A 16,185-nucleotide genomic window follows, 5' to 3' on the forward strand; every position below is an offset into this window, starting at 1 on the left:
TCTCAGAGGAAGGATAGAATTGCTCAAAACCAGCCTCAGTGGAAACCCCCTCAGAAGAGCTGATAGCTATCGAGTCAGGGGACTGGGAAAGTGCTGAGACCCCTAGGTTTAAGCACCTTATTTCAAACAGGACCCTCAGGCACTATAATCTTGGCTTCCATATCCCAGCTGAGTCCCCTGTCAACCAAGCTGTTGGGTATTCTGGGGTGATATACTCACACATACTTTCTCTCTCTGGCTTCTTTAAAACAAGCCTCTGGGAGCATGTTTGTACTACCTCTATGCAACACCCATGAGCATCCCATCCCTGCAAGGCACACCCTGGGCACATGTACATGTTCATTAATGCGCCATAATTACAGTACATTAAGTTTAGTACCTGTAATCACAGGGCACTTGTACATGCAACACATGTTTAAGTCCCCTGAATTTAAATGGTGGGTTTTTAATTGTGATGATTAAAAACCCAACGTTTCAATTTAGGGGCTTCTGTCACTGTAACAGCAAGAGACCCAATCCTTTTTATTTTTTGGCAGAGCCTGCCTGCGTTTCTCACAGCTGGGGGATGAGCTGCTGGTGTGCTAGGCCCCGGTCCTTCCCTCCATCAGTGCAGCACCCCACGGAGCTACCTGGGCAGGCTGCTAGTGGGACAGGGGCTGCTCAAGCCCAGAGGTGCCTGATTCAATGCTTCCCCAAGCTGGCCTGGGCTTCCAGCATGCCATGCACCACCCCTGCTGCCTTCTCCAGCTGCCAGCACACCCAGCTGCCCTCCTGCTACTTCCCCACACTGCCCCAGGGGCAAGCCAGTCTGTTCCCAGGCAGTCCCAGGCAGCAGGGACAGTGCATGCGGTGCTGCTTCCTGGGTGGGCTCAGGGAAGAGCTGGATCAAGCTGGGTGCTGCCTCCAAGCTGAGGCAGCATCTGGCCTGCTAGCAGCCCCCCTGGGGCACCACTGCTGTGGAGGGAAGAACCAGGACCCCCTACAGCTCAGGGACCACTTACCCCACTGGCAGCTTGCATAGGCAGGCTCCACCAAAAAAAAAAAAAGCACTGAGGGGCCCATTTTTTTTTTGGTGGAGCCTGCCTGTGGCTGGCGGGCAAGCTACTAGTGGGCTGAGTGGCCCCTGAGATGTGGGGGGCCCTTGTCCTTCCCTCCACAGCAACAGCACCCTCCAGGTGGGCTGCTAGTAGGCTGGATGCTGACCCCGCTCAGAGGCAGCACCCACCAGATTCAGCTCTTCCTCAAGCCTGTCCAGGGAGCAGTGGACTTGGGGAAGCATTGGATTAGGCACCTCTGAGCTAGGGAAGCCCCTGGCTCACTAGTAGCCCACCCAGGCCCCAGAGGGCACTGCCACCATGGAGGGAAGGACCAGGGCCCTCCTACATCTCAGGGGCAACTCAGCCCACTACCAGTTCACCCCCTGGCCATGGGAGAGGCAGGCAGGCTTTGTGTTAAAAAATAAAATAAAATCACCACTTCTACCTTCAGCCCAACTCTCCTGTGGCTGTGGGGGATGAGCCATCAGATTAATGACTGCAATTGTAACCCAGGAACATCCAAGAGTATGCCCATCCTCAATTGGAAGGGATAGATGAGGCAGGCGACAGTACTGTGAGAGGGACACTGGTGATTTGAGTGCGGGTCCCTCTTTCCTCTATAGAGTCAACTCCACGCCAATGCTCTTAACTATTTACAGTTTATTGAATTATAATATACATATTTCTTATACATATGTAAATATTCTAATAGGCAACAAAAGAAAACTTTCCAAAAATATTCTTAGCACTATCTTTTAACAACACCAAAGGTATACAGATAAATATTTACAAAACAATAAGCCAAAAACCCATTACACCAAACTAACCCAATTCCATAACATCATAATTATGAATATATTGTACAAAATAACTATAAAACTATACAAAATATGAGGTGCAGTTTTACAAGATACAAGATGCATTTAGCCCTGGATCCCAGCTAGCAAGGGGTGGTTCCCCTTCTATGGGTCTAGCTGGGAGGGAAACTTCCACCCAGGGCTCCCAATCAGAGGCCCCACCAGCATTGCCTATGTCACTCCGAGACCTCCCCTTCTGGCCCTGTGCCCCGCTTTAGGCACTGAGGGTTCTTTCAGCACTCGTGGGGTGGAACCTAGCCACTGCTGGCTGAGTTTACCTAGCCTTATGCCTAGGCCTCCCCTTTTCTGGGCTCTTTTAGTTCTTTGGCCAGGCCACACTGCAGGGCTTATGCCGGGGCTAACCTGAGCATCCTTGAGCTGCTCCTAGGGCCGGCTCTCCATGCATCAGTCTACACACCGCTCCGTCCAGCCCTCTGCTGAGGATGCAGGCTCAAGCTACCTTGATGTGGCTCCCAGAGCCTGAGCCCTGTGTGCTGGCCTGCATACCACTGGGTCGAAGAAGGGATCCTGTGGAGCCTCTTCGAACTCCAGTGTCCCTTGCCATCTCTGCCCAGCATGCCGAGCATACTCGGCTTTTATCTATACTGGAGGCTCCACCCCGGAAATCTACCAGACCTGCAAAGCACAGTCTTCAGTCAGGTCCAGGAGCTTCTCACCCCCACCCCGCTGAGGGCAAGCCCTTTCCAGCTGTTACCTGATTCGTAGAAATGTTCCACCAATTCAAAGTGTGGTTTTCCAAGCCTGGCTTGCCAGGCAAAAGCGGGGAGCCTACCACACAATGTTACAAGTAGCTAGATTGCAAACTAAACTACATGGGGATGTGGTTTAGTTTGCAATGTAACAAACTCCTTTAAATTGCAAAAAAACCCTGTACATGTAAAGTGTGACAATTAAATCACAAAACTGGGCAATTTGTTACATGTACAAGCTCCTGCAGGTACTAACAATGTGCTGTAATCAGTGCTAGTGTACAGTAGCACCAGTGCACTTATTTTAAGTGATGCTAATGCACAGTAGACTAATTCTACTGCACATTGGCTTGCTTTTTTGTGCTATGATAATGTGCAGTAGAATTAGTCTACTGTGCTGTTAGCATCTCATATATATTATATCATTATATTATGAAGCTCTACCACACAGCCACCAGTGCTGGTACTACTCCAAGCTGCTAGGGGTCTTGACCTTCCTGAAGCCCTAGCCTCACATCAAGCTGCCTAGCCTCTGATTGGAGGAGCTGGAAGCAGAGCTGGGAACCTCTCAGGTTGCTGCTCAGATCCTTGCTGGAGCTGGGGAGCCTCTCCTGCCGGCCCCATGCCATGCTGCTGAGGGTCCAACTGCTGCCTGAAGGTCCTGCTCCTTCAGGCTCTTCTGGGGCAACTGCTCCCGCCCCGCTGGCTCAGCTCTTGCCAGCTCTTTGAAGCTCCTTCCTTGTGGTCCCTCGCTGGTCTTCCCTAAGTCAGCCACCCTGCCCCTTTTATCTCCCTCCAGGTGACCCAAGGGGCCAATCAGGGGACATAGAGGGTGTGTCTCTGGGGCCTGATTGGTGAGGAAAGGGAATCCCAAGTCCTCCAATCATGTTTTACCCTTTCAAAACCCCTGGGTTAGGTTACTGCCAGCCAGCCCGTCACATATATATATGCCTCCTGGCTACATGCTCAAGGTCCCAGTGTGCCAACTTCTGAAAATGAGAGTAGCAACCTCAGACTAGTCCAGAGCTGTACCTCAGCATGCCTGAGTTGGAAGGTCTATGGTATATGTTTAGGAGTGATCTGGGCTGGCCACTTCATGTGGGATCTGGGAGCTACAGAAAGGGAGTAAGTGAGCAGGGTCTGCTTCACAGCAGCAAGGCATGGAGGCAGTATAACACAAAATAATGCTTTGAGGGTATCTAGTGTGAAATAGAGATCTTGCAAATTTTCCTATCATAGGACAGGAAAAGTTTCCTGCTTAACTCTAATGCCACAAGGTGTCATAAGAGTTAGCTTTCTAAACTGGTTTCAGAGAACAAGTGATAGAAGGAAAGTGTATGCATTCTAATCTTTTGCTTATAAAGCTAATGGAACTCGCTGTTTTCTTGTCTGTGTACACTAGTGGCCAAAGAACTGAAAGCTATTCAGACAGCACCAAACTTTCTACTGGGATAAAGTATCATTGCTTCAGTGGCTCCAGCAGAGAATTTGGCTCCCCAGAAACATTTGAGAAATAAGACTAGGGTACTACTGCATGAACACCCAGAAGAGAGAAGCATAGGAGAACTACCACAACAGCTTTTATTCTGCAATAGGATGCAGGTAGACCTACATCAGGATGCCTAGGCAAGTCCTCGGTCAAAAAGGATGCATCTGGGACCACATAAACTGAACTTTGGGAAGGGAGCTCATAGTTCCTTTGTAGCCTTATCCCGCCACCTCTCCCTTAGCTGAATGAGATAGTTAAGCCAGTGCTTTGCTGCTGTTGCCACATTCTCTTAGCCCCTTTGGGCTCTTGGAGGAGGTCAAAACCAGCAGATACACCAGATTTTCTTTTCTTTTATTTTTTTAAATATAAGAAAATGGAGGTAGCAGAGGATTTCTAATTTTCCTACTAATAGCTCCTGGTGCTTCACTGAGACACAAGAAACCCCACAAATCCATGCACTCACAAGCCAGTTAGCCGCCTCTTGCAGCCAGCTTCACATTTCTTTCATTAAGGACTCATTTCATGAATCAAGAGACAGGACCTTGGAAGCTAGCTGTGAGATGCCCAGCTGCTGTAACTCCCACAAGAGCAAAAGAAAGCCTAAGTCTAGCAGCCCTACTCCTTAAACCCTCCTGTAAGCTCAGGAGGTAAAAGTGTAGCTTTGGAAGATGGCAGACCAGGGGCCAAGAGACTAGGCCCAATGGACCAAGAGGGGAGGAGAATTAGGCGATGCAAAGAGGATGGAAGGAATGATGGAAGAACAAAAGGCCAAAAGGGGAAAACTTAGCTAGTGACTGCACTGAATGACAGCTTGAGGGGAGATGAGGCAGGACAAGCAAAGAACAGGTATGCAGATAAGTTCAAAGAGAAAATGGAAGGTAGAACAAAGGAGATAGCAAACAGAGGGTGCTGCACACTGTGATGGGAAAGGAATCACAACCTAAGCAAAAGAAACCAGTGGCAGGGGACCATGGGCCAGGAGAGAGACAAGGGTAGAGGACAACAGATCAGTGGGGACAGGTGACTCCAGCTGGCAATGCAGTGTAACACTGGCTAACATGGGAAGTGAGGCAGGATAAGAGGACAACAAAAAAGGCACAACTGGTCAGAAGGGAACATGAGAAAAGAGAAAAACACACCCAACCACTACTAGAATCAAGACAAGGTGGGACATGAGGCATCAGTAGGGAGCAAGAGTCCTGGGGTAGATACAGAGGAACAAAGGAGTGAGGCAAGGAGGAGCAAGACATGTCAAATTAATTAAGTAGACTTGAAGTGGCTCAGAATAAGGCACTACCCTAAGGCAGGGGTGGGCAAAATATGGCCCACCAGTTAATCCTATCCAGCCCACTGGCCACTATTGAGAACCTGAGGAGGGACGGCTGCACCCCATGCTGTTCTGCCACAGCTGGGGCTGGACTGGGCCAGACGGCTCCACACACCCCAGCTTTCTGTTGGCACTGCAGCTGCACAGTCCTGGCACCATGGCTGCCAACAGCCGGGCTGCATGGTATGGGTTGTGATGCAGCTCACAGTGTAGCCTTCCTGACTGCCCACTGTGATGAGTTGCTGCTGTCCCAGTGTTGCTAGTCCATGCCAACTGTTGGTGGCAGGGATTGGCCTGGGGTTGCCAACCCTGACTTTCTCAATGTGGTGCAGCAGCAGCTTCACTTCATTACAGCTACTTGGCATGCCCCATCCTGTGTGGGCCTGGTGGCTGCAGTGCCAGAATTGCAGTGCCAACAGGAAGCTTGGTGGTGGGGTGGGAAGGATGCAACAGAGCAGAGGGCAGAACACAGCCCTCCCTCCTCAGACTCCTGGAAGCAGCTGGCAGGCCAGATATGATCCCTTGTGCTCCTCCCACCAGCCATCAATGGCTCACCAAAACTCCTGAAGTGGCCCTCCAGCCCCAATAGTTGCCTTCCAGCCCAACTAATTGCAAATAATTGCAACACTATGGGTACTAAATTATGAGGGGAAGACAGGCAGAGTAGAGAACCAACAGAGAGGGGAAATGAAGCAAAGCAAGACAACTGAGCACAAGGAGAGTGAGGAATGATGGAAAAGGGAGCCCCCAGGCCCAATGGGGGAAGGAGAGATGAAAGGCTGGGAGCTTGCAAAGTAGAGTTTGAAAAACTGAGAGGAGGACAATAGGGACTGGGTCTGAGACAGCTGGAGCCCCCTAGCTTGAGTGTACACGCTAGTACATTAGCTAGTGTAGAAAGTGGGAAAGATTTTGAGCTTCACTGGTGGTTGGGACTGTCAGGGCTTTGAAAGCCAACTTGAGGGCACAGGCAAGTAGGACTTTTGAGGAGAATAGTTGCTTATGTTCCACAGCTAAGGGCAGGGTTGCAGAGTCTCTGCCAGTATCCTCTGCCTGTGCCCCTAACTTTGATTGGAGAGGGAAGGGCTGCTCAGGCTATGACAGCCAATTCCAACACTTTTCAAACCCCTAACCTTCCTCATTCTTTAACAGTAAGGTTTTGGCATCTCTAGCAGACCCCTAGTATCTCAGCCATAACTCAACCCTAAAATCCAGGTTTAATGGGGTAAGAGATGAAAACTGAAAAAAATAGGGAGGGCATGGGAACAAACAGCTGACAAAGGAAGTAATGGAGAAAAGGTGGCAATCAGAACAATAAATAAGGAGAGGAAACACAGAAAGAGAAAGATGACACGGGACAGAGAAAGAGGAAACATGAGAAATCAGCATTGGACAAAGAAAAGTGGAGGACAGGAATTTGATGGACACCAGGAGAGGAAGTGAGGCAGAGCAGGAAGGCAGGGGAAAGGGAGGAGGAAGCAAGAAGAGAGCATACTTGATCAGGAGGGGACAGAAGGGAAGAGCAGGGGAAAACATTAGACCATAACTGGATTCAAGGCAGGACCAGGAGCTGACACTAAGGCTTGGAAATGAGGCATGATGAGGATGCATTAGATCAGTTGCTGGATATCAGCTGGAAAACAGACAAAGAGGAAAGGAAGACTGACCAAGAGGCAATATGAAACAGAACCATGTAGGCTGGGTCTAAGGCACCTGGAACCATCCAAACCAGCCTGAATGTTAGTGTTCAAGAATAGGGAATACTTTGGGCTGTATAGACATTTGAGGCTGGCAGGACTCCCAATGTTAAGTTAAGGGCACAGATGGGTAGGGCTCTAGGACAACTGTAGGTCAGGTAGATGGCAGAAGACAGTGGTGGAGGTTATCACTCCAGTGTCTTTAAAAGTCATACCTACCTGTGTCTGTATCTTAGCTTGAGAAACTGAACTCCTCCAGCTATCCACCTAGCTCAGGAACTTCCTCATTTTTTAACAACTGACACTTGAATGCTTAGCATCTCCAGGAGCCTCAGATGGAACCAGAGGTGGGAGACCAAGAGGGAAAGGGAGTCAGCAGGAGGGAAAAAAGACCTAATAGGTGGTATAGACCTGAAAGGACATTAAGCAAGAGAAGGCTGAAAAGGGGCAGACCAGCCAAGAGAGGAATAGAAGGGGCCAATAGAGGGAATGGGGTTCTTAGATTGGGGATAACTGACTAGGTCAGGAAGTGAGGTAGGTCCAGTATAAGACTCAACAGGGCAGAAGACGCAGGAGACAGGCAAGACTAAGGGGCTAAAAAAAAGCCCCCTTGGCTGAACAGCGACCTCCAGGAAAGACTGGGGGCAAAGAAAGAGATTTATACGGAGTGGAAGCAGGGGGCAGCCACCAAGGAGGCATACACCACCCTGGTGCGCTATGGGAGGGAGTCAGCTAGGCAGGCCAAGGCAGGACTGGAGCTTAGGCTGGCTTCAACAATTAATGACAATAAAAAGTCTTTCTACACATAGCAAGCAAAAGGAAAGCACAGAGTAACATAGGGCCCCGCAGACAAATTAGGTCAGTTGGTGATGGAGAGAAAAGGGCAGAGCTCTTCAGTGAGTTCTTTGCTTCAGTATTCCTAAATACTGACCGAGACAATTCCCCCACCTTGAGCATAGACAGATGTCCAAAAGGCACCAGACCACCAAAGGTTAGTACAGACTTAGTTAAAGAGCACTTGGAAGGGCTGGATGGGTACAAGTCAGCCGGCCTGGATGACCTCCATCCAAGGGTGTTGAAGAAATTGGCCACTGTCATAGCTGAGCCACTGGCACAACTATTTGAGCACTCATGGTGCTCTGGCCAGGTCCCCGAGGACAGGAAAAAGGCCAACATGGTGCCCATATTTATGGGGAGAAGGGATGTGCCAGGTAACTTTAGGCCAGTCAGTCTTACCTCTATCCCTGGGAAAATACTGAAATTCAAAGAACACATATGTGAAGGCCCAGCAGGGGAAACGATGCTGAAAGGAAGCCAGCATGGGGTTGTCACAGGTAGATCCTGCCTGACAAACCATATAGCCTTTTATGACCAGGTCACACACTGCCTTGACACAGGAGCTGAGGCCAATATCATCTACCTAGATTTTAGGAAGGCCTTCAACACAATTTTGCATCCTATTCTCATAGGGAAGCTAACGGGCTGTGGAGTGGATGCCTACACAGTCAGGTGGGTGGCTAATTGGCTTAGGGACCACACCCAGAGAGTGGTGGTGGACAGGTTGTCCTCGGCCTAGAAGGTGGGAAGTGGGGTCCTGCAGGGTTCGGTCCTTGGACCAGTGTTATTTAATATCTTCATCAGCGATTTGGATGAGGGTGTGGAGAGCATCCTCTCCAAGTTTGCAGATGATTCCAAGTTATGGGGCAAGGTTAACACACCGGAGTACAGGCAGCAGATACAGGCTGACCTGGACAGGTTGGATCAATGGGTGGAACAAAGTAGGATGCAATTCAACAAAGATAAATGCAAGGTACTCCACCTAGGGAGGAATCCCCAGCACACCTACAGGTTGGGGGATGTCCTCCTCAGCAGCTCAGAGGCTGAGAGAGATCCTGGAGTCATAGTTGACTCCAAGATGAACATGAGCCAGCAGTGTAATGAGGCCATCAACAAAGCCAATCACACCTTGTTGTGTATTAGCAGATGCTTGACCAACAGATCAAGGGAAGTGATGCTCCCCCTCTATGCGGCACTGGTCAGGTCACAGTTTGAGTACGGTGTCCAGTTTTGGGCGCCACACTTCAAGAGGCACACGGAGAATCTGGAGAGGATTCAGAGGAGGGCGACTTGCACAATTAGTGGCCTCCATGAAAGACCCCATGAGGGGAGGTTGAGAGATCTGGATCTCTTCAGCCTTTATAAAAGATGGCTAAGGGGTGACCGTGTAGCTGCCTATAAGTTTATCAGGGGAGGACAGCAGAGACTTGTTGATGCGCTGTTTACCAGAGCACCCCAGGGAGTAACTAGGAATAATGGGTGCAAACTAGTGGGGAGTAGATTTAGGTTAGCCATTAAGACAACATTTTTTACAGTAGGGGTGGCCAAAATCTGAAATGGGCTTCCAAGAGAGGTGGTGCTATCACCGAATTTGGAGGCCTTCAAGAGGAGGCCTGACAGTCATCTGGCTGGGGTTGTCTGACCTTGGTCTGCTTTCCTGCCAGGGGCAGGGGGTTCTGACACGATGATCCATAGGTTCATAAATTATAGAGTCAGAAAGGACCCAAAGACCAACCAAGGGCAAAGAGAGGCTATAGAAGCATATGGGGACCCAGGGACAAGAAATCAGCAAGGGAGTTGGGGCAGGCTCAGGGAAGGCAGGATGCAAAGCAGAACAAAGGGAGACAGAGCCCAAGATCAGAAAGGGCCAAGAGATTAGAGGCAGTATCAGGGGAAGATGCAAAACAGTACAAGAGAAATACAAGGGCAATGGATTAGAGACAGGGCAAGAGAAGGGGCTAGGAGACGAGAACACTCAGAGGCTGACAGACCAAGGCACATGAGGCAGGTTCAGGTGGATGAAGTCCTTGGACACCAGAGACTGGGGAAGGGAATAGAGGAAAAAAAGCCTAGTCCCTGTTCCTCAGTCAAGTTCCCTGGCTACTAACTGTCCAACCAAGTCATACTACTTCTTCCTCCCATCCCTGACACTAGAGGTATCAGGACAACACCAACACCCACCCCCACCCAAGACTGCAGCCCATCAAGCAGGGGAAAAAAGCTTGGTTACTTGAACTAATGAAGTGCATGAGGGGAAGGTATGGAGGAATGGGATTTGACAGACAGTAGAGGATACAGTAGGTGGTAACTGTCATGATTAATCTGGGGTCTAAAAATCAGGATTCAAGAGACTAAGAGGAGAAGTGATACAGAACATGGAGCACAAGCAAACAGTATATAATAGACTAGAGAAAGACAGGACAGACCCAGAGGAACAGAGACTGCACTGACTAATGGCAGAGATGGAAGTGATAGGTTTGGGGCCAACAGGCCCAGGGGACACCAAACCAAGAGTGAAATTGAGGCAGGACCGGGAAAAAGAGATGATAAAAGGGCACAGCTGGATGAATGCTAGACCTGGGCAAAGAACCTATGGTAGTGTCAGCAAACTATAGAAGCACTAAACATGAAGGGACAAGAGAATGAGGCAGAAGTGGCTGGAAAAAGGTAGCTCAGGCCAAGAGGGGAACAAGCTGGATAACAACATGAGGCAGGACCAAGTTACAACTCAAAGAGGCAGGAGAGTGGATGGGGGAGAAGAGGAATATGAATGAGCAAGTGAGGCAATGGACAGAAGAGGATATGGACCAGGACCAAGAGAGACAGAAGAAAGGACAAGAGGAAGCCAGTCAGAGTGAGACAGTGCCAGAGACAATTGACAAAAAGAGAAAGCAAGTTAAGACCAGGAGATGACAGAGGAAAGCAAGACAGGATAAGATGATGGAAAAACAAGGGGGAAACAGGACTGAAAGGAACAGTGTACTGAGGCAGGAGAGGACTGACTGGGGGCTAGACCACAGAACAGCAGACAAAAGATCAGGACCAAGGATGGGGAAATTGAGCAGAAGGACACCTGAGAAAAGATTAAAAAACCATAAAGCAAGAAAAACCAGGGGAAAACAATCTAAGACAAGTGAGGCAGGACTAGGGAAAAAGGTGGTGCTGACAACAGATGAAGGGAAGTTGTGAAGCTGAACTGCCGGAAGGTAAACAATACAGAGAAAAGGACAATGAAAAAGAATAAAGAGGGCAAGTAAGGCAGGACAAGGGGAAACCAGAGGAAGAGGTGTTAAAAGGAGGAAGAACAAGGGCATCAGAAGCCAAATGGTGAAGCAGGGGAGTGCCAGGGAGAACACACAAGATCATGGATGAAGAGGGGAACAAGGATGGACCAGGTAATGGCTGACCAGAGCTGGAAGTGAGACAGGAGCAGGGGAAGACTGAACTAGGGAAACAAGAGAGAAGGCAGCAATGAAAAATGGGGACAAGAGACTAGGAAGAGACTGAAGGCGAGGCCACAGGATGATCAAAGCAGGGGACAGGAGGGACTAAGAACAGGATGCTAATGTAGGAGAAGTGAGGAAGCACCAGGTGACAACAGCTTGAGCAGAGAGACCAGATACCATGGACCAGAAAAGGCAGCAAGGTAGGACAGAGGAATGAAAAAATTATGGGAGGATCAAGAAGTGACATGAAGTCAGGACCAGAAGATCATAGATAAGGATGGGAAGTGAGGAAGCACCAGGGAATGACAGGAGGGCAGAACAGGGAGAGCAAGGCAGGTAAGTAAGTGGGGATACAAGTCACTCAGCAGGCACAATAGAAAAAGGGATAAGAGGGAGCACAGGAGGAAATGCAGGACCATGGAAAGGAAACAAGGCAGGACCAGAGGACAAGAGAAGGTACATGAGGCTCCTGCCTGTCATCCCTAGGGTCTAAGAACAGAATACAGGGATCATAAAAAAGGTACTGATAGACAGAAGGTAAACAAAAAGGACAACAGACCATGGGACCAGAAATTAACTGTGGATGGGGGAAGAGGTGCAAGAGAAGGATTTGACAGACAAAGGAACAACACAAGGAGGCATGGGGGGAGCCCTCACCAAAGAGAAGCCGACCCTGGGGAACCCTGTGGGCACACACACAGAAGGTAAGGCAAGGAAAGTGATGTCCAATCAAGATGCCAGGGAATTGCAGACAATTAAGAAATGCATGTACAACAAAGACAATAGGCCGAGGGCACTGCACACTGTGAGAGAAGGAAAGACAGAACAAGAGGTAAATAAAGTACTGGAAATCAAGGCAGCTGGACAATGGAACAATGGGTCAAGAGGAGGATGGAGACAGGGCCAGAAGACAATGAAGTAGTGCAAGGGGATGATGGACCCAGAAGAAACTCAGGGCTGGAGCAGGGGACGTGAGACTAAACACTCCATTTTTATGAAGGGAGGGAACACTGGCTAAGAGGAAGAGTCCTAGATGGGCAGCAAGGACAGGAGGACAACAGAAAGAAGAGGAAGACCCATCAGGAGGGGACCCGAGTAAAGAGCAGGGACATGAAATAGGTCAAAACTGGAATCAAGATAAGACAAACCAGTGTACCAAGGCTGGAAAGAAGGCTGAACTAGGGAGTAACAGACCCAAGGCTCACTTGAGGCAACAATCAAAAGGTGAGGGTAAGGAAGAGCAAGGCATGACAGACTAGATGACTATATTTGAACAGGGTCAGACTAGGCAAAGATGCCAGGGGAGGAAAGGAAACAAACCAAGAGGGGAAATGGAACAGACAACTCGCCATGAAAAGAGAATCAGGAATGACAGAAAAAAGGGGAAAGTGAGACCCTAAAAACTAGGGGTAAAAAATAAACAAAAAACCTGAAGAGCCAAAATGAAGGAGGACAGCTCATGCTGTCTGAAGCTGATGGAGCCATCCAGGCTAGCTTTAGTGTTAGTGTTCAAGACTGTGGGAAGTTTTGGGGTGTACTGAGGGCTGGGGCTGACAGAACTCTCAAGGGTAACTTAAAAGGCACTTAAGTATAGGTATTGCTCTTCAGGACAGTGGCAGCAATAACCTGGCTCTTCTCCCTAGCTGAAGGACATGAGCCTCCAGCTGACTTGCAGCTCAGGTTCTGCAGCTATGGGGAGAGTGGGGTATTCCTGTCACTATCCTTAAGGGTCCTACCTACCTGCACCCTCACCCTAGCCTGGGGAGTGCTTCTAGTCTGAACCAGAGTCTAAAATATATCCAGTTCTTGAACAATAAACACTAATATTTTACTGTGCTCAGTTACCTCCAGGAGCCTAAGATGCAGCCACAGGCAAGACACCTGGCTGCCTGACCACAAAAATTAATTTGAAGGAGTTGACAGACTAAGACTGAAAGAAAGGGAGGACCCAAGAACAACAGGTTGACAAAAAATGATGCAGAGAAAGCAACAACAAGAACAGATGAGGAGAAAAGAACAGCAGGACAAGAGGATGACAGATTGATATAGAACAAGGCAGGAGAAAGTGACAAGGAGAACTGGAGGACAGAGACTGGACTGATACTAGGATGGGAAGTTAAGCAAACTTGTCTTCAAGGAAACAGGAGGGGAAAGATGGGCAGAGCAAGATGACAGATGACCAACAGGAGCAAGGTAGAACTGGAGGACAGCTGACCAGAAGGGGAAGTGAAGCCAGACTAGTAAACAATAAATAGGCTTGAGACACTGGGCAGATAAAGAAATAAGACAGGACTGGGGTATAAAAGCCAAGAAGAGAAGAAGTGAGGCAGCAGTGGGTAATAGCAACTGAGGTATTAATTCAAGGGTCTGAAAGCAAGAGAAGGGGAGAGATGAAAAGCAGCAGACCAATCAAAAGTAAGGAAGAAGAGGATTGCAAGTGGGGGGCTTTTAAACCAGGGGATCACAAACCAGGAGTGGGAATGAAAAAGGATATCAAACAGTATAAGCTGGAGGAAGGGCAAGACTGTTCAAGAGAGGAGAAACTGTAGAAGCACAAGGGAATAAGAAATAAGGACAGGAAGCAAGGCAGGATCAGGGAAGGTAGGACATGAGACAGATGTAGTTAGAGGAACAACAGACAAAAAGGTGAGGCCAAGCAGGCATGACAGACTAGGCAGCTACATTTGATGAGGGTCAGAACAAGCCATGATGGGAAGACAGGCAGAGAAGGGGACAAATCATGAGAGATGAGGCAGAAGGACAACTGTCCGGGGAGGGAAGTCAGAAATGATGGAAAAGGGGGATTGTAGATTAGACAGGGAAGAGGAAGAGAAGGGAACAACTTGGAGCCTACATACTAGTTCCAAAAACCATGATTCAGTATCAAGGAGGATAGCATAGGCTGGGTCTAATTTTGAGCTGTGCTGATGGTTGAGACTGGCAGGGCTCCCCAAGCTAAGTTATGAGTTCAGGTAGGTAAGCGTCTTTAGAACAGTAGTGGTGCCTCAGATGCAAACATGGGCAGGAGACATCTAGCAGCACAAGCACAAAATATAGCTTAAAGATGTTGACAGATCAAGGCTGGAAGAAAGAGGACCAGAAAACAAAGGAATTACAGGAAAGGAAAGCAAGACCTGAGGATAGGGAAGCAGGTGGGGGAAGTGAGGCAGGACTGTGGGTCTAATTACTGGAGAGCAACAGGCCAGAAGAAGTGAGACAGGACAAGGAACTAATGGACACCCAGTGTGGTAGTGTGGGAACAAGATAGGACTGGGATGTAAGAACCATGAAAGGAAGTGAGGCAGCAGCATGTAACACCAACTGTAGGAGGGACCAAGCAGTCAGGCAGAATCATAGAATAGAAGGACTAGAAGATCTTCAAGTCTGGTCCCCTGCCATGGGCAGGAGGCAATTGTGTTGACTTGACACACATCAGATCGACGCTTGGGATCTCAATATCAAGCTTCTAGGCAGGAGGGTGTGACAAAATTATATACACACAAGCTACACATATGACACTGAGTCCACACACACACATGCACTTATACACAAACACACTTCAGTGGTGGCTGTGTTTTAACACTAGGGGTTACTTGGGGTCACCTGGTGCCCCAAGAGCCAGGAGGTTGCAGGGGGCAGAGAAAGAAGCCAGGAGACAGTGAGGGTTGGAGCCAGGAGGCAGAGGGAAGAACCAAGGGGAGCTGGGAGACGGCAGGGGTTAAAAGATGACAGACACATGGGCAGAGGGGCAGAGGTTGGAGTAGGGCCAGGAGATCAGCAAGACAAACCACAACTCAGGGTTCCAAAATAGTAGTTTTATTAAACAGGCAACACACTATACAGCCCATGAAGTTATTGGTTCTTACACACATGGAGAGGAAAGGCTTAATGGAGGGATTGAAGTCAAGGTGTGCAGAGACAGAGCTCAGGTCCCTTGCTTGGGGGAAGAAGGCAGGTTATAGCTACCTAGCCACGCTGTGAGTTGATCCTTAATGGCCAGTCAAAGTCTTCTCCAGTGAGGTGTTGTCCAGAGGGGGTCACTGGCCTGGATGGAAAGGGCATCCCAAAGAGATCACACACTACCACTACCAACCCAGAATGGTTGGTATTCTGTTCTTCATTTCCATGTTGCTGGTTTCTTGGAGGGTCTTTATCGTTCAAATATTGGGTTATTTCTCTGGTCCTGGGAGTAGGTCTGTGGTTTCGATGTCCTGGTCCTTCAGGTCAATGGCATGGCCCTTCAGCAGAAGCAATTTTAGGCCTGCTACCATTATGTCTCAAGCACCCTCATTAACTTCTCATTCATCCAGGAATTAATTTATATAGGAGGGGTACATACAAGCCACAGTTACAACAATTACAATAGGGTATGCCTGGGCAGGGGACACAAAATGGATACTTGACATTACTTTGGCTAACTTTACAGAAACAGGCCTAAATCATACCATATCAATATAAAACAAAATTCAATACAAACATAATAGGAATACAATATAAAACAGTAAAAATCAATACAAAAATAGAATACTATTTACAATATAAAAAGGGGCTTGTTACAATAATGGCATACAAGAACTTATCTTAGCTTACCTATGACTACCTATAACTACTTATAAGGGATAGAGAGGGCAGAGAAAGTGTCAGAAATGGTTGGGGAAGGGGAGGGAATGTATTTAAGTCAAAAAAAAAAAAATAACCTGGAGTTTTTGCTACAATTGGGCTCAAACCAACTCAATGAGGTGCTTGTCCAGCACCTTGAACACTTCCAGGGATAGCAACTGTACCACT

This window comes from Gavialis gangeticus, unplaced genomic scaffold (genome assembly GCF_001723915.1).
Source record: "Gavialis gangeticus isolate Ggan-Ray unplaced genomic scaffold, GavGan_comp1, whole genome shotgun sequence".
NCBI lineage: Eukaryota > Metazoa > Chordata > Crocodylia > Gavialidae > Gavialis > Gavialis gangeticus.